This window comes from Macrobrachium nipponense, chromosome 15 (genome assembly GCF_015104395.2).
Source record: "Macrobrachium nipponense isolate FS-2020 chromosome 15, ASM1510439v2, whole genome shotgun sequence".
In the NCBI taxonomy this organism is placed as follows: domain Eukaryota; kingdom Metazoa; phylum Arthropoda; class Malacostraca; order Decapoda; family Palaemonidae; genus Macrobrachium; species Macrobrachium nipponense.
Window position 1 is genome coordinate 22,467,171 of NC_087208.1, and position 19,412 is coordinate 22,486,582.

A 19,412-nucleotide genomic window follows, 5' to 3' on the forward strand; every position below is an offset into this window, starting at 1 on the left:
AATATACAAACTGACACTACAAGATTAGCAATAAGGGCAATTTTCACTGTACAGAAAGGAGGAGCCGCCTGAGGGTAGCCACACCTTGAAGGATACACGCAGTAAACAAGTGATTCTTCCAGAAAACAGTACATTTTGAAAAAACAGGAGCATATACAATTTAATATCATGAATTTTTACACAAATTTTCCCCAAAAAATTATTATTAATGAAAAGACGAAAGAAAATATAAATATATATATATATATCGAGCAAGAGAAAGATACAGAGACAGAGACAGAAATAATAACTATACATGTGGGACTAATTTATTAGTTGTTCATTTATTGTAAGGTCCTTCATAAACATCTTACAAATATATGGGTCCAAATGGTACATTCCCAGACTAAGATTTAGGTTGTTTTTATTAGTGATTTGTGTAATTGCCGATTCCAGTAAATTTCTTGAAACAATCATTAGATCTAGCAATTACCGAGGTATCACCCCAATTAATACAATCCATCTGAGTGAAAAATCTCATTGTATTAATTGGGGTGATACCTCGGTAATTGCCAGATCTAATGATTATGTTTCAAGAAATTTACTGGAATCGGCAATTATACAAATCACTAATAAAAACAACCTAAATCTTAGTCTGGGAATGTACCATTTGGACCTATATATTTGTAAGATGTTTATGAAGGACCTTACAATAAATGTATTACGTGTCGGAACAAATCACAATTTTTGGAAGTAATTGTATTTTTCCCAACTATACAAACCTGAGGTCCTCATGGCACCCATCACTCTGTTTCTGGGCTTAAAGCAGTGATATGTTTACCTCCAGTCGGGCGGGACTCCCGACCATCGGACAAGCAGTTACTACCAAACTACCTTGTAAATCTTACGACCGGTCCAGCTGGCGCTAAATAGTAATTCCTTATGTAAAGGACCTCAGGTTTTTATAGTTAGGAAAAATAAAATTTACTTTCAAAAATTGTGATATTAGGCTATATGTGTGTGCGTGTGTATAACTGAATCACAAAAATTCGGAACGTGATGAATATATAAATAAAAGTAGAAGCCACGAAGAAAGTGAGACTAGTGTGTGCTGCAAGATCTTTCGATTCGAGGTCTGCTAAGTAAAGGATCTCGAGTCGAAAGATTTCGCAGCACACTCCTTTGTTTCACTTTCCTTCGTAGTTTCTACCTTTGTATATATATATATATATATATATGTATATATATATATATATATAATCTATATATACATATATATATATATATATATATATATATATATTACAGGAGAGATGATAGGCAGAAATCCAAGAGTTTTCATCTTTACTAAGACTTTGTCGTTCCTTGACAATGTCTTAGTAAAGAGAAAGCCTTGGATTTCTGCCTATCATTTTCCTGTGGGATTCGCTTATTTGATGAAGTCACATGCATCTACTGTGATTGTTTAAGCATATTATATATATATATATATATATATTATATATATATATATATATATATATACTATATATAAACATGGATTTACTGGCAAAATATATTTCGGGCAGAGAGAGAGAGAATTCAGCCCCCAGATGAGAAGGGTCCTGTACGGCTGCTGATGTCTGTAGAATGCAAAAATGTAAGAATCTTACAGGCATGATCAATTTATGATACTGTATCTGATATAAAATAAAAGTACATTTTTTTGTGGACAGACTAGTTCGCAATATTTTTCATGTATGAAAACAAACACCTTGTGTTCAATGAGACGGACAAATTGGATCAAGCTCGCCAACTTTTAAAGTAGATGACCTGAAAGCATGCAAATGAATTATTGATGCAATTTCTTATGTTGCCCAAAGGCGAGTTTTAAAAGGATATAAAAATTCTTCTTAATTTACAAAGCTTCATTTTTAAATGTCATATTATGGTGTTAGATCTTCAAGTAATAAGTGTTGAAATTAAGCCTATAAAAATGAATTGTTATTCATTTACTAATCTGCACAAAAGCGATTGCACTTTGACCTACTGGTTCTTATCAAATTTAATTATCTTATGGATCATTTATACCAAAGTCAATTTTATGCTTGAGCACTTAAACTGAAAATTCGAACACTTCTAATTTTAATAAAAATATTTCGTCCTCACAGCCAAGCAAGATATATTTTGGAAGGGAAAAATGTGCTTTAAATATAGCAGCTATTTTCTTCAATCGTAATAATACCTATGCGATAAATAGACAAACGCAACGTTCTCCAAAATGCACTCTTCTCTTCCATCCAAAGTTCTTGTTACAAAATAAAAATAAAGTGAAGTATCCAGACCTGTGCTGCCATCTTCGCATTTTTAATTACTAAATCCAGATTTGTAATTTGTTACTAAGGAAAATATGGATCAAGTAGAATTCAGGAACAAAATAATATTCCATTAAAGAAACGGTGAATAGCTCGTTGTTTTAATGCTCAGTTTAAATGGAAATGACATTGGCTGATAACTCTGGCTTACCTGAAGATTTCTTGTGTGCCAAACTTGCAAGATTTCCAGGGAGCGAAGGAACATTAAAACAAAGGACCACAATTTTGAGGCCTATTGTGGAAGGATTATGTGAACCCAGCTTAATTTATAGTAAAAAAAATTGAGAGATTAATACATGCACTTCGCGTGACGTCGCTCAATCTCCAGCCACAGCTACTATGGGTTTTATAGTAGGTATTGTTCTTGTTCTTGAGTTTGCATGCCGTTTAAAGCAGACATCTGAAATTTTATTGAATGTTATCATTGGCAAATTGAAATGTGACAAGAACACTGCTTTCTTTGGAATTTTATACGATAATCTTTTATATTCACTTTTACTCTGGTAAGTCTACATTTATTAAAACATAGTCATATGGTCTTTGAAATGCAGCAGCTGTTGCTAAAGTATAATTATATTTGAGTCGTTTTACCATGAGAGTCATGACAGATGCTGGCTGTAGATGAAAGTGACCAATGCCTACTTAAATCTCTCAATCCAGCCAATTCCGTCCTAATTTTTCTTTTTTTTTTTTTTTTTTTTTTTTTTGCAAACCGGCGTTTATAAAGGCACTACCAACCTACAGGACCCTAAGACAAAATTTTTGGTCACTATTCTCAACTACATAATGTGGAAGTGTATTCTAAGATAATGCAACTTTGCCAACTTTACATCATTGATGAAATGAAGGTCGTTATGAGGTTATCGCCCCCAGTATTGTTTTCTATGCTGCAACTGTTTTTATTTAGCTGCAAGTTGCACTATTTCTAATGTATTTGGTCTACTTTTGTCTATAATTGTGGTAACTATTCTGTTGGATCTTGCGTAGCAATTAATTGTGTTTAAGCTTGTTCTTCATGTGTGCTTGCATATATTTTGAATATTTATATATATAATAATAATAATAATAATAATAATAATAATAATAATAATAATAATAATAATAATAATAATAATAATAATAGTTATGATGTTCAAATAGTGAGTCATGCAGGTCTGCAGTTTCGCACGCTCACTACGTTACCCCGTCTACCCAAGTGTTCTTACCGACCTCACACCTGAAGTGTCGTTTTTACTTGTGTTCTTGAAAAAGAAGTTGTGTTGTGACCGACAATATTTGCCATTTGCATGTGTCATGGAGTCAGAATTTTCAAAGTAAATTTATGAGAATAATAAATTAAATTTTTTTGAATGTTTTAAATGATACAAAGGTAAATATTGGTGTCTGGTTCATTTTTAAACTTAAAATGTCACTACTTCTTCTTCAAGAAGAGTAAGCATCTGTTTGTCTGCTACTGAGAGTGACGACTGTCGTCGAAAGAAAGAAAACAAAGTTTTTGGAAGCTCTTCCGACCAGGTATGTTTCGCCATTAAACGATATGATTGTCTTTCTTAATTATAATAACGTTATTTACAAACGATGTGACGTGTATCGCAGACTTTCCTTCACTATTCACTGTCTAATTGCGTCTGGAATCGCAGCAAATGAAGTTGATTTCTTGGAACGGTGCTTCCACGCCCCTTTGTTATGGTTTAGGCTGTGAAGATCCGCAATGAAATTCCTTCAGTAGGTGAGACGTCATTACGTCAGGATTTCGTTGATCCAGCCATCGAGACAAAGAATGGCTCTCAGTTACTGGTATCCTATTGCAGATATTCTCGCGACAACAATGAGATCATACTAACACTTTGTTGTTCACTGTTTGAGAATTGGCTATCCTACTTGTTAGGCCTACCTAGGTACCTACCTACCTATTATAGGTACCCAGCTGAGCCTCTGTCGGAGTTCTCGCTCAGGCCCAGTGGAGGACTGAGTCTAAAAACTATGGTTGTGAGGTGACAAAGGGGGCCCTCTTCAACCCTCAACCACAAAACTATAGGTATAGTAGGCTAGTATAGAGTTGACATGACAAATAGGCTAGTAGGTAGGTAGGCTACGTCAAATTCCTAGGTATACCTAGTATTTGAAAGTGCATAGCATACCTACCTACTAAATGGAATCACAGAAGACAAATTATAGAGATTACTACTACGTGACAGGTACGTAAACTATCGGAAAATGCATAGCTAAGCTAAGTGGAAACAGGAGTATTTAGTAGGTGTATTTACTAGGTAAGAGATTACATGACAAATACATAAAATGTTGGAATGTTTATTTTTCACTTAGTGTAAATCACCTTGACATACTATGATTGGTATTGTAAGGTAGTACCAAATATATAGATACATATTTGCTTAGTTTGATTTCTAATTAAAAGTTTAATGACATGTAGAGTAGTGCTATTTACAGATTCATATTTGCTTAGTTTAATTTCTAATCAAAAGTTTAATGACATGTAGTGTAGTGCTATTTTAAACTGTTTCAAGACTAAAATTGTAACTTGATAAACCTGCAAAGAAAATTAAATAAGTGCAATGAAGTACCAGGAAGACAAATATAGCCTGCATCCTGTATAAGTTTTCTCCGAACAAAGAAGTTTTCTTTAAAACATAGTATATAGAATTTATCATTGACCATACATATGTCAAATTTGATCACCTCCCATTATTTGGTCTAGCCCATCAAAAGACTAGATTCATGTGGTTTTGATTACTTTCATAATTTTTCATGAGGCCCCTGTAAACATACAAAATAAAACACTTGTAAGATATACAAATAACAGTATACTTTCAATACAGAAGTATAACATGCACATACCAATTTATTTAGATTTTTGAAATACTAATATTTGGATAGATCTAGTAAGCATACTTGTACAGTGATGCTCAAATCTCATGCGACATGACTACATAGGATTTTGTTCAAAATTCACTAACTGGCAACCTATCATGCTCCATATTTATCTATTATTTTAATGCAAAAATGCAATTACTGCTTACAATAATGCCATAATATGCTTTATAAGAATGAAATCTGTCATTTATTTCAAAACTGTAGGAAAATGTCACGTGTAGCCAAATTTCAGAAAAACCCTTACGAACCATTTTAAAAACTTTTGTTCACTCATCGCTGAAGCATTTGACCAAATGAAGTCGTCATCAAACCTCATTTCAAATGTTAAAAAAATGAAAAAAATTGTCATTACATTAATAATGTTTCCAAAGCAAGCATAAAATTTGAAATGGTCCTATTTGATTGCTTTTACACCTCAACACTGAAAAAAAATCAAATATGTATATACAAAAGTAGAATACTCCCACCGATATCATGTGAAGGTAGTATGTATGACGTATCATTAGTGTTGGTGCAACAACCACCACCTGGTGTAACAAAAGTAGGTCTACAATGAGTAGCGACCATGAAATTATCATGGAAACATTTATTTTACATGTGTTACAGGAATATTTGGATTTTCATACATAATTGTTTGTTATATTTCTTGAATATTTCAAAAAATTATGGCATACCATGAAACATTTGCCTATGGAATTATTCTGTTGTCAAAGCCAAGATATTATTCCTAGGCCTAGGTGTTAGATTTCTTTACTTTTCACTTAACATTCACATCTCCCTATTAACAATATCTGGCCAGAAAGCAAATGAGGGCCTCAGAACCAGAGAGTCGTATATGCCACTTTTTAAAAAAAAGAGTAAATTGGCCTCAAAGTTTATCATTCATTACTCTGGTTCTAAGAAAGATATCGATTTAAACTTAGTTTCATATGAAAGCTATACTCTTTATAAGTTTTTTGTGAAAATTTGAAAAAAATTGTTGGGTGCGCTTGCGCGCTAGCATTCAAAATGTCTGCCAAACTCCCATTTTTTTTTTAATATTTGAGTCATAACAAGCACTTAAACCATAATTGAATGTGTTAAACGATAATAAAGTGTTATCATATTGTTGTAATAATGATGATGATATTAATAAGAGTAATAGTAATAATACTGGTAATAATATGATAATAATACTATTAATAATAATATTGATAAGTAATAATAGTGTGCTGAAAAGACGATACATTTTTGTGATAAGAAACCGAGAATTGCTAATGATAATAATGATAATAATAATAGTAATAATAATAACAATGGGAATAATAATAATAATAATAATGATAATGATAATAATAGTAATAATAATAATGATGATAGTACAATAATATTAGTACTAATAATGACACTGATGATGATAACCTTTCATCATCATAATACATCGATACTTATAATCAATCACAAGAAAATACTATAATAGAATAGTAATACTATTGTCATAATAATAATGATAGAAATAATAATATTATGATGGTTGTAATAATGATGTTGACGATGATAACCTTGAATCACCATGATGTTTAACCATCAATAATACACAATAATATTATTATCATAATAAATTTACTACTACTACTACTACTACTAGGGCCCCATCCTTTAATAGAAGCTGCAATGTGAAGGGGACTTAACTCGATCAGATTGCAGTCTGTTAGCTCCAAACATCGCTACCAGCTGTGACCCTCATCCACTACTACTACTACTACTAGTACTACGACTATTATTACTGCCAGAGGAAGACATAATGTACTCAAATAAAGAGTAATTTAGACAAAAATAACAGCACAACACAACGGATAATCGTAATCTCCCGCTATGATCACTGAAGTGAGATGTAAACATTGGCGGGAGATTGTAAGCTGCGCGGTGATTGGTCGATGCTTCACGCGCCTTATGGGGAAAAACGCTCATTGGCCTAGAATTCGCTACCCGCAAAGTGACGCGGCGCTCGTCATTGGGGCTTAATCAGCGCTAGTGATATGCGTCTATCTGGTTCTCATGAACCGTCCGAGCGGCTGCCAGCACCGCTCGAAGTCATGTTCTTTCCTGTAGCTAAAATCGATAATTCCGACTGTCCCAGTAGGAATTTCGACCGTATGTAAATGGTTGGAATGGCCTAGAAATGCCTCAAATACACAGAGAAAAGGTTGCAAATCTACCAGTATGCATAACTCCAAATCCATGGAAGTGGGCAATATACGACTTTCTGGTTCTGGGGCCCTCAAATGAGGTTATCTACACCTTCTTGCACTTCAAGTTACCTTATGAAAGAATTAATTATACACCAAAAGGGAGCAGAAGGACTTTTAAGAAAATAATATTTTTAAACGAGTTGAAAAACAAGTGTTCCATGCGCCTTGATATTAAAACTTATCATTTTGTTCATGAAACTTACCTGTCAGATATATATATAGCTGTATTCTCTGACGTCCGACAGAATTTCAAAACTCCCGCACACGCAGTGGGCGGCCAGGTGGTTAGTACCCATTCCCGCCGCTGGGAGGCGGATATCAGGAATCATTCCCATTTTCTATTCAGATTTTTCTCTGTCGCCGGTCGGTAAACAACTGTTTACAGACCTCCGCCTAGGATTTTGAAACTTCTTGTGCTAACTTGAGTATTCTGATTGACTTTTGGTTTTGATTTGGCTTGTTGGCTTGGCATACGTAATAGTGGATTTGATTTGAATTTGGCTTTGACTTTTCTTTGATTACGATGTCTGGATCTAGCGCTGCTAGCTTCAGGGTGTGTAAGGTGCATGAATGTAAGGTGAGGTTGCCGAAAGCTTCGGTAGACCCCTCCAATAATTCAGTGTGCTCGAAATGTCGTGGTCTGTATGTATGTGGGATGTAGATTGCATCGAGTGTGAGCAATTGACTGAAATTGAATGGAAGGCATCTGATTCTTACGTGTGGTGTGGAAAAAGCTTGAGCGTGATAGAATCAGGAGGTCTTCCTCTAGGAGTGCTTCTGTGAGTAGAAGTCAAGGTAGAATTGTATCTCCATTAAATCCTCCTGTAGATGTAATTCAACCAGATCCTGTTGTATTGCCTCCGAACAATCAGGAAGTGTCTGCAGAAGGAAGCGTATTAGTTACGATCATGGAGTCGATTCGCGCCTTAGAATCTAAAGTGATTGCTCTACAGTCAAATGTGAATTGTGATAAAAGTGTTAGTGCATCTAGTGTATGGAAGGGGTGTCAGATCGGTCCCATAATGCCTCTAGGCCTAGGCCCCTGCCGGACTCCCAGGCCTTAGGGAGAGGGCAAGCCGAAAGCCGAAGGAGGGTTACGGGATCTAATGACCGGTCCTGACGTCCCTTCGGTAGAAAACTGAGGACGAATCTCAGGCTGCCGGTGTTCGTGCACGGACACGAATACTTAAAGAGTGCTTCTCTTCTTCCGAGACTCCTCTCCTCGCCGAGGTTGGGACGCTCGGAAGACCTCTCAAGGGGAGAGCGGCAGGGGCGCAAGTTGTCGCCAAGCGGCCGTCGCTTTGTCGCCCTCTTAAGAGAGGTTTCAGAGAAGAGGACGCTTCACGTTCTGATCGTTATGTAGATTCGTCACCTGAAGATTTTGAAGCTTTTCCGCCACAGAAAAGGAACAAGGCTTCATCAGGGGAGGACTCTTTCGAGCGTCCAAGTCGCTCTAAAGCTTGTTCCTGAGTTGAAGGAAAGGCATCCCTCGCCCTCCCCAATCTTCCTCGCACAGGATGAGTCCTTCTCCTGATCGAGAACTTTCCCCTTCAAGGAAAATGCTTTGGGAAATGCAGAGACAGTTAGCCTCCTTTTTTGAGAGAGGCAGAAAACTAGTCATAGAAGGAAGGATAGGTGGCTGCCTATTAAGAGAACTAGGCAGTCCCCTGCTCCTACTCCGCGTTTTTCGGCCTTTGAGTCTACTCCTAGTAGCCGACGCATCAGAGAACGTGATTATGTTCCTCATGAAAGGGCGTCTAGGAGAGACGAATTTGACAGAGACGTGAGTTGTCGCACAAAGCGCCAGCGTCTTTGTCAAAAGGCCGAGAAACGCTCAAGAATCAAGAATCGGAACGTCAAGCTTTGTTTTTTGGGGGGGGGGGGGCAATGTTGATGATCACGCTCGGCGTCCCCCCTTAAAAAAAACAACGAAGCGCTTACCAGACTCGAGAAGACGCTTTTCAAGACGGCGCGGATCGCTCGCCAAGACGCTCCAACTGACGCTGTTCAGGACGCACGGCGTCCTACACATCAGGACGTTCAGCAAGACCGCTCAAGCGACGCTTGTTCAGGACGCACGGCGTCCTTCACATCATGACGCTCTTCAGGACGCACAGAGTTCTTCATATCAGGACGTTCTGCAGGACGTTTCTCAGAACGCACGGCGCCTTACATATCGGGACGCTTTCAAGGATGTTTCTCAGGTTAAAGTGTCGAAGTCATCGCGATCTTTGAAAGGCGCTGATGACCAAGAGAAGGATTCGTCTAGTGATCGCTGCCCTACTGATGATGACGAACCAAATGCGTCAGCGTCGTCAGACTATAAGACGTTGACGGATTTACTTAAGAAATTATTCCCAGATAATTTTCAAGCGCCAAGTCCTTGCTCTCCACCTTCACAATTTGCTTCATCGAGGCCGGAGGAAGGCACCTGGCTTCGTTAAGATGGCCACTTCGCTCTCCGCGAAGAGAGCGTTTAAGAGAGTCCAGGATTGGATGGATTCAAGGAAGGTTAAAGGGAAGACTTCTTTTGCACTTCCTCCATCTAGACTGAAAGAGAGCCGGGATCTGGTACGAGACAGGAGAAGAAGCAGGATTGAAGGCACCGTCCTCTTCTCAAGGAGATTTCGCCAATTTAGGTGGACGCTCCAAGGAGATCTTATTTGTCATCGGCTAAGGTTTCCTGGACAATGACGGAGACGGATCATCAACCTCAAGGGGTTTATATAAGACGCTAGAGGTGTTTAACTTTTTAGATTGGGTGCCTCGGGCGCTGGATGTACAATCGAGGAGTCAAGACTCAATTTCGCTAGAAGAGCTTTCGAGTGTACTAGCTTGTATGGATAGAGCAGTAAGGGATGGCTCTGATGAGTTAGCATCTCATTTTGCTACAGGTCTGCTTAAAAAGAGAGCTCTCTATTGTAGCTTTGCGGCGAAAGCAGTTTTCTCCCGCTCAGAAAGCGGAGTTATTATTCGCCCCCTTCTCTACGCATTTGTTTCCGCAGTCCATGATTAAGGATCTGTCTGTAAATTTGCAAGAAAAAGCAACAAGGGACCTCTTGACTCAATCTTCAAGACGACCTACTCCTCAGGCTTCTACTTCAACAGCTCCAGCACCCAAGAAGAAATTTAAGCCCTTTCGTGGAGCACCTTCCTCTAGAGGTTCCTCGAGAGGAAGGGGTCCTTCAGAGGTAAGATCTCTTCTACCAAGAAGGGAAAACAGATTGACATTTCTGCCCTTCAGGCACCTGTAGGTGCGAGACTCACCTTATTTGCTCAGGCATGGAGGACGATAGGGGCGGACACCTGGACCCTAGATGTGATCGAGAGAGGATACAAGATCCCTTTCCTCTCTACACGCCTCCTTTTGTTTGAGCACAAAGCCGATAGACCTGTCGCCGCATACCAGTCAGAGAAGCAACAGATCTTACTCGACCTTCTAGATCAAATGTTGGAAAGAAGGCAGTAGAGGAAGTTCTGATGCTGGATTCCCAGGCTTCTACAACAGGTTATTCCTGGTTCCGAAGCAGTCTGGGGGATGGAGACCTGTCCTAGACCGTCAGCAGACTGAACTTTTGTTTTTGTAAAGAAAGAAAAATTTCAGGATGGAAACTTCTCAGTCTGTGCTAGGAGCCTTGAGACCAGGGGATTGGATGGTGTCATTGGACCTTCAAGACGCTTATTTCCACGTCCCGATCCATCCCCATCAAGGAAGTTCCTGAGGTTCGTCTTAAAAGGACAGGTCTTCCAGTTCAGGGCTCTGTGCTTCGGTCTGAGTACGGCGCCGATGGTTTTTACTTTCCTCATGCGGAATGTGGCGAAATGGCTTCACCTATCGAAAATAAGAGTCTCGCTCTACCTGGACGACTGGCTAATCAAGTCGCCTTCGAAGTCAAGGTGCCTGGAGGACCTTCAGACGACATTACAGCTGACGAAGGCCCTGGGCCTTATAGTAAATTACGAAAGTCCCATCTGATCCCCAAACGCAGTCCATCGTGTATCTGGGATTCAGATGGATTCAGCGGCTTTTCAAGCTTTTCCATCAAAGGAACGTCAGCAGAGATGCTTAGAGAAAGTGTTAGCCTTCTTAGGGAAAGAAACATGCTCGGCGAAGGAATGGATGAGTCTGCTGGGAACCATTTCTTCGCTGGAGAAGTTTGTTTCCCTGGGGAGGTTGCACCTCAGGCCACTCCAGTTTTTTTTATGGCAGAAACTGGAAAGACAAGAATCTAGACTCGACTTTGATTATATCAAAAACGGTCAAGGATCATCTGAAGTGGTGGCAAGATCCGACCAAACTCTCGGAAGGGATGTCCCTCAAGCTTTTGAGCCCCGACCTAGTGTTGTTCTCAGACGCCTCCATGGTGGGCTGGGGAGAACACTAGGAAAGGATTAAGTGTCAGGCCTCTGGAGAGGGGAACAAGAGGTCCTGGCACATAAACTTAAAAGAATTGGAGGCTATTCGGTTGGCCCTTCAGTTCTTCGAAGAACGATTGGTGAGCCGAGTTGTCCAGATCAACTCGGACAACACTACGGCTCTCGCTTACATAAAAAAGCAGGGGGGGACACACTCTCGGTCACTGTTCGTGATAGCGAGAGACATCCTTCTATGGGCGAAGGCTCGAAACATAGTGATCCTGACAAGGTTCATTTCAGGAATTCAAAATGTGCGAGCGGATCTTTTAAGCCGTCGACATCAGATGCTTCCCACAGAATGGACCCTACATCTAGAAGTCTGTCAAGAGCTATGGAAGTTGTGGGGACGCCCGCTAGTCGACCTCTTCGCAACCTCGAAAACGAAGAGGCTTCCGATTTATTGCTCTCCAGTACTCGACCCGGAAGCAATAGCGGTAGATGCCATCCTATGGGACTGGACGGGGATGGATGTGTACGCCTTTCCCCCGTTCAAACTCTTAGGAGAGGTAACAAGGAAGTTTGCGGCGTCGCCAGGAGCGAGAATGACTCTGATCGCCCCCTTTTGGCCCTCAAGCGATTGGTTCACGGAGGTCATGTCTCTTCTGGTAGACTTCCCGAGAACCCTGCCAGAGAGAGTCGATCTTCTCAAACAGCCCCACTTCGAGAGGTACCACGGAAACCTCTCCGCTCTGATCTGACTGCGTTCAGACTATCAAGAAGTTGGCCAGAGCGAGAGGTTTTTCAAGATCAGTGGCAGAGGCTATTGCCAATGCGAGAAGAGCTTCCTCTCGAGCAGTTTATCAGTCGAAGTGGACTGTCTTCAGGAGATGGTGTAGGAAGAGAGTATTTCCTCCTCCACGACCTCTGTGAACCAAATCGCTGAGTTTCTCCTGCATTTGAGAAATGTGGACAAATTAGCAGTGCCCGACGATAAAAGGATATAAGAGCATGCTGTCAGCTGTCTTCCGCCACAGAGGATTAGATCTGACAAATGATAAAGATCTTCACGATCTTTTGAGATCGTTTGAGACAACCAAAGTACTACAACCAAAGGTTCCATCATGGAACCTTGATAGTAGTTCTAAGATTTTCCTTGATGTCGGCTTCCCTTTGAACCTATGCATTGCTGCCTCATTGAGAGACCACTACTAGAAAGGCGATTTTTTCTAAAAACTGGCTCTTGCTACGGCAAAGAGAGTTAGTGAAATTCAAGCAATTAGTAAAGGATTGGGTTTGGGTTTCAGAGGACACAGGTGCAGTGTGGCTCCTTGGATCCTAATTTCTTAGCGAAGAATGAGAACCCATCTAACCCCAACCTTGGACCAAAAACCGTTTGAAATCAAGGGGTTAACAGAGTTCATACGGACAAAGAGCCAGAGAGAGATCCTGTGCCCTGTCCAGGGCCTCTCAAATTTTTACATGCAAAAGACCAAAAGATTTGTCTGGGGTCCTTCGGCGAACTTTATGGTGTTCTGTTGAAGAGACCCGACTTTCCTATTGTCGAAGAATGCACTGGCATTCTTTTTGGGCGAAAACACCATTCAACGGAAGGCCCCATGCGTCCTGCTCGGATGGTGATATGAAGGCTTTTTGCAAAATAAAAGCCCGCCAATGAACGTGAGAGGCGGTTGCGACTTCAATGGCATTTCTGAAAGAATATGGCACTTAATGATATCATTAGCGCTACTTTTTTGGGCGAAGCAACTCTGATGTTTGCTTCACAGTCACCTGCGGGATGATGAAGACGGCATATGGAGAACCTGCGAGTCGCTTGGACCATAGCATATCCGCAGAAATGGTGTTGGGGGCAGGGAGCAGCACAAATACTATCCCTATAGAAAAGGGGTAGGGGTGTGTGCTTTTTAATTTTGGTTGTTGGTTTGTGGTTGAAGGGTTGGTTTGACTTTGAGGGCCGCCTTCCCTTTCTTTGTTAGCCTAAAGAAGTTATGGGACTAACTTTCGAATAGGCGTTAGGTCAAAGGTGGTGGTTTTTTAGCTTTCGTTGCCCTCACAGTCTGGTCAATATGGTCTAGTCACATTTTGGTGGTCACGCCCCCGTTGAACGAGATCATCTAGAGCGCCCAATACTAAGGTCAAGGTCCTACCTTGTTGGCAACCTCTAGTAAAGCAAAAGAAAGCCAGAAACTTATCGGGTGACAGTAATCAAGAAGTCAGCTATGCTAACCAGGTAAGGAATCAAAGATTGTCAAATCATCTGGCAACTTGGGAGTGTTTCCTAAATCCTTCTTTCTTCTGTCCTTCCCACCTTCCCAACCTGAAGTGGGGGATTCAGCTATATTATATCTTGGACAGGTAAGTTTTTCATGAACAAAATGTTTATTGTTATGATACAATAAACGTTTGTTCATACCTTACCTGGCAGATAATATAATTAATTAAAGTAACCCCCCCACCCACCTCCCCTCAGGGGACAGTGGTATGAAAAATCCTGAATAGAAAATGGGGAATGATTCCTGATATCCGCCTCCCAGCGGCGGGAATGGGTACTAACCACCTGGCCTCCCACCTGCGTGTGCCGGGAGTTTGAAATTCTGTCGGACCGTCGGGAAGAATACAGCTATATATATTATCATGCCAGGTAAGTATGAACAAACTTTATTGTATCATAACAATAACATATTTTGATTAATAGCCTTCTTCTACGTGTGACCCAAAATCAATCATCTTTTATTCCCTCAAAAGAAACAGTCAATCTCTACAATTAAAAACATTAGTTAATATATTACATCCCAGAATGCTTAGATTATTTTTCTAGGCCTATAAAATCATTTTGCAAAACATACAGGCAGCTTAAAACACAGCCTGAAACTTTCGACATTCAAAGAACAGGTGGTTGTAATTATATTCCCTATTGTATATTCCTCAAAGAACAGGTAATCTCTACAAATAAATTCATCAGTAACAGATTACATCTCAGAAGGCTGAGATTATGTTTTTAGGCCTATAAAATATTTTGCAACATAAACACAGCTGAAAAATTCAACATTCAAAGAAAACTTGTTTTAATTCATATTCCCTACACTTTCTAAAAATGTTGGTTCTTGACTGTTAAGCTTATTATGGTCTCCTGCTATTAATCGCTGCAAGACGTGGTTATATGTTGACCCACATGGTTCGAGGAGCATGTTGAGGTGTGGCTTTCAATTGTTGGACAGCCGGCTAACCTTATCCACAGCCCGCACTTTTTTTTTTGAACTCGGAACAACGTAAAAACAAAAAGAAACAAAAAAATCAGTTCAAATCACACAGATTATGAATTATACCATTGCATAAAAGGGATCATATCTATTTAACCATAAGGAAAATAGGGCTAGCTGTGAATTCACGAACTTTTCAACACGTATGACATTACAAATATGAAAAAAGTTTAGCACTACTTGGCAGCGTCACGTTGATTCTGAGAATCTGGATGATACAAAAAGAATTATGTCGCATAAGATTTTTAGATTTGAGGACCACTGTATGGCACAATTTGGATATGCACAGTTAAACTACAAAACCTATTACATGCAGCTCACTATATGAGGAGCAGTTGCTTAGATCATTGGAGGATTGTGGAAATCTGTTAATATATAATTACTTCAGTGTCTAGTTCATCTAACATTTCCTTTTCAATGGATAGTCACATGTGGAGTCCAAGTTTTCTTCAAACATCGAATTTCATAACCTCTATAATGTTCAGTTGTGAAAATGCCCACTCGCACTGTAGCGCTTGGCTATGTGCCAAAAATTTTATAATCTAATCTTTATAATCACTCGCACTGTACTTGGGTAACAGATAGTGGGCACATTATTTTATATAGTTCATAAAGGTTACCATATGCCCTGTCATGAAGTCTGTTGGAAACTAGAATTTAAAGTTTTCAAGAAGGGCAAGTAGTGCACATTTTACAGTTGGGCAACAGCTGCCTGCAATTTCACCATCATTAACTAAGTAATAACTTTGAAACATCAAAGTTTGAAGCAAAAGAAAATGGTTCCAATTTCACTTGATCTTTGATGATTTGTGGGAACAACTTGATAATTCCTCTCAATGCTTCATTTTCAAAAGCTTTCTTAGCTATTGTTTTAAACTTTGTAGAGTCAAGCTAAGACAAAACTTTGTACAACTGTTTGCGTTGTACAAGCGTTATTCCAGTTACTGAACAATACAATCCATTATCAGATTAAACGCAATCACTAAAATCAACTAAGGGATCTGAGGAGCTTCCTTCAACACTAACAGTTTCATATTTTCTAGTTCTGTTGTATCTCTATCGACATATAGAAACATATATATACTATATGGGTGTAATAAAAGTTCATGTAAATATTTAGGGGAAATGAAAGAAAAAGTCATTCTGAGAAGGAAATGATATATACTGGCAGTTCCCCCTGGGCGTTACGAGCGGGGGTTCCAGTTCTTTGAGACGCGTCCCAGTAAGGCCGAAAAATCGTCGTGTGTGAAAATCATAAAAAGATCCTAAAGAAAACTTACTTTTGTAATGCTTTGTGGGTGCCATTGAAAACTATGTAAACTAGCATTTTCATACAATCAACTTACCTGTCAGGATATATACATGAGCTAAGAACTCCGTCGTCCCCGAAACAGTAAATTCAAAATTTCGCGCCACTCGCTTACTAGGTAGGTCAGGGTGATCTTACCGGGCCTGCCCTGGGTGGCAGGGACTAGGAAACCATCCCCGTTTTCATCATATGTTTTCTCTGTGTCGCCGTGGTATCAACCATTGTTGTTATTACCCATATCCTGACCTTGGAATTCTTTTTTCAACATTTGATCAACGTTTTTCGGCTTTTTTGGGTGACGTATTTGGATCGTGTTTTCTGGCATTCGCTACTGGGTGACCTCGGTTTTTGGAATAACTCTTTTGGAATTTTCTCAGTATGTCTGCTTCTAATGTGAGTGTGAGGAATGTGTGTGAAATGTAGGCGTGCAAGGGTTGAGGATACCGAAAGGCTTCGGTTGATCCTCACACTGTATGGCCGTAAATGTAGGGGGTTGGGTTGTCCAAGTGTTCTGCGTTTTAACACTTGTAACAAGGAATGCGAGGGTTTGAATGCAGAAGAATGGAAGACTTTGAATTCTTATTTGAAGAAGTTAGATAGGGGATAGAGTTAGACGACTGAAAGGTGGGAATTCAAGGCCTATTGGAGTCCTTTCAACGGATAATTCTAACCCTACTACTGTGAATTCTCCCTATAAATCTCATTTCCTCAGAAGTGTCTTTCGGATTCGGGCATCGGTAAAATCGCCAATCTGAAAGCGACTATTCGAGACATGAAAACCAACCAAGAATGGCTGACTCGAAAGGTAAGGCTAGTGATAGTGAACATTTTAGTGAAGGGTGAGCCTATCAGTGTTGTGGAGGGGGCGGTTTGATCGTCCCTGCGGCGCTCCCAGGTCCTAGACCTCTTCCAAGCTCACATTGCCCAGGAGGAGAAGGAAAGTCGAAAGCCTTAAGGAGGTCCGTGGGGACTCCCCAACCAACGGTCAGAACGTCCCTTCAGCTAGGCTCTTGCTTCATGGCAAGCCAGCTCAAAGGGCGCTATAGAAAAAACAAGCGGTCCTCGCGAGTGTTTTTTCTCGTTCCTCGTCCCTCTCCTCCTCACCTGAAACGAGGGTGGAAGGAAGTTCGAAATTATCGAGACCCGCTGAAGCGTCATATGAAAGCCAACAAGACATTGATTCAACGACCCAGAGCGCTTCTCGGATGACGCCCGTCTGCTATTAAGAAGGTACGAAGGGTGGCGTCAGCGTCACCCTGACGCGTTATGAGGAACGTACCCACATCATGCCTTCTTCCCCCGAGTGATGACGGAGGAGGCGATCATGCACTTCGACGTAGGAGAAGCCTCAAGAAAGATATTATTGGCGGTTCAGGAACACTGTCATCTCTTGGGGTGGGGAGTTTTTAAGTTAGCGCCTCGTCCGGAAGGAACGTAGGGGACGCTTCCAATTGTAAGAAAGTCTCGTCCATCTCGCCACCTGCTCGAATAACGGGGGCTGACGAGAGTGTAAGTTAAGACCAGAAGATCGAAAGACGTCTTTTTAGAAGTGAAGCGTCATTTCAAGCGGATCTTAGGACGTGACGCCCTCCGTCCAAGATTGTGACGCCGAGTAGGAAGCCCTTAGGAGAGCGAAGCGTGGGGGTGTGGTCTTTCCAGTACGCGAAGCGTCATCAAAAACGTCAACAAGGGAGAACGTCATACATGAACGCTCGGAAGGAGCGGGGAAGCGGTAATAAAGAACGTCTTCTAAAGCGCAAGAGAAGCCGCAGGGTTGTGACGGCCTTGGCCAGGTCGATCAAAAAGAACGGGTGAAAAAAGGAAATGACTTTCATTCCCCTTTAGCCCCTCTCCGCGATTCAGGAGTTGTGTCTCCTCCAAGAAGAAGGAAAGTTCTGAAAGGATAAACAGAAACTCAGAATTATCACGAGTTGGGAGCAAAACTCCGGATGATGACGATCATGGCAAGGATAGGGCTTTGTCCCAACTATAAGGTGTTGAACTACCCTGCTTCTGGAGGAAATACGGTGAGACGAGTTGACTCCGGCCTGCCTCCTCCTTTCTCCGTCGCCTCGCTCTTTTTCCGAGTGCGAAGGCGAAGAAAGCCTTTCGTCTTTTTCTGAAAGATGAAGCCCACCATCTCTATGAAGCGGGCTTTACAAGTACCTTGGGAGACTCCTGGATGAAGTCGAAGAAAGGACTTAGTCAGGACAGTATTTTGCATGCCTCCAGCAAGATTAAGCTGGGAAAAGAGGCCATATGGTACAATACGGGGGAGGATATGGGTATCGCGGTCTCCCTTCTACTACCAGAGGCAGACTTTTGTCGACGTTAGTTGTAACGCTTCAAGGCGTCCAAGTCCTTAATTCCTGCTACGCATTACAATGGAGTCGTTTTCAGAACTGGATCATCTCCTCAAGGGACTTTTCCATGTATTGGAAGTCTTCAAACTTCTTAAGATTGGTCCCTTGGGGTGATGTCCAAGAAAGCTCACGGATTCCGCAGACGCGTCTTCAATAAATATCAAATAAGGGAATAATCGTTATCCCTTTCCTGAATACTCCGCCCTAACGGTTCAATACCGAAGGGAACCTATCAGTCCAAGTACAAGGATCCTGCTGCTGAAGGGATACTCTTCGATGAGGGGGGGATGGTGGGAACAAATTTGTGGGACAAGAGGTGCAGTATAACTAGTCACTGGATCAAAACTGTCCCGGCGGGGTTTTTACAACATCGCCTTTTTCTAGTGGCGAAAGCCTCGGGAGGCCTGGAGACCAGTTACTAGACGGTCAGGCGCTCTGAACAAATTTGTTCATAACGGTAGAAGTTTCTCCATGGAAGACTTCTGCTTCATTCGTCCAGCGTTCATTACGACAAGGATATTGGGGGAAAAAAACAATTTGGGGGGGGTGTCTCTAAGATCTCCCAAGACGCCTCCTTTCACGTTCCCGATCCACCCTTCGTCGAAGAAGTATCCTCCGTTGTTCATGACGGGGGGAATGGATCTTTCAGT

General features: G+C 40.8%; 1 protein-coding gene across 3 annotated transcripts in view; it reads left to right on the forward strand.

The window, feature by feature from the left end:
* Positions 1-3,610: 3,610 nt before the first annotated feature.
* The window catches only part of LOC135227028 (RNA-binding protein Ro60-like), a 196,130-nt gene continuing 180,328 nt past the window's right edge, over positions 3,611-19,412 (forward strand). The window contains exon 1 of one of the 3 annotated variants that reach the window (XR_010317333.1): positions 3,611-3,848. The gene's annotated coding sequence lies outside the window, so the exon portion shown is untranslated. Of the gene's footprint in view, positions 3,849-4,041; positions 4,063-19,412 lie in introns of those variants that run through there. The other 2 variants (XM_064266813.1, XM_064266814.1) reach the window with 2 other exon arrangements.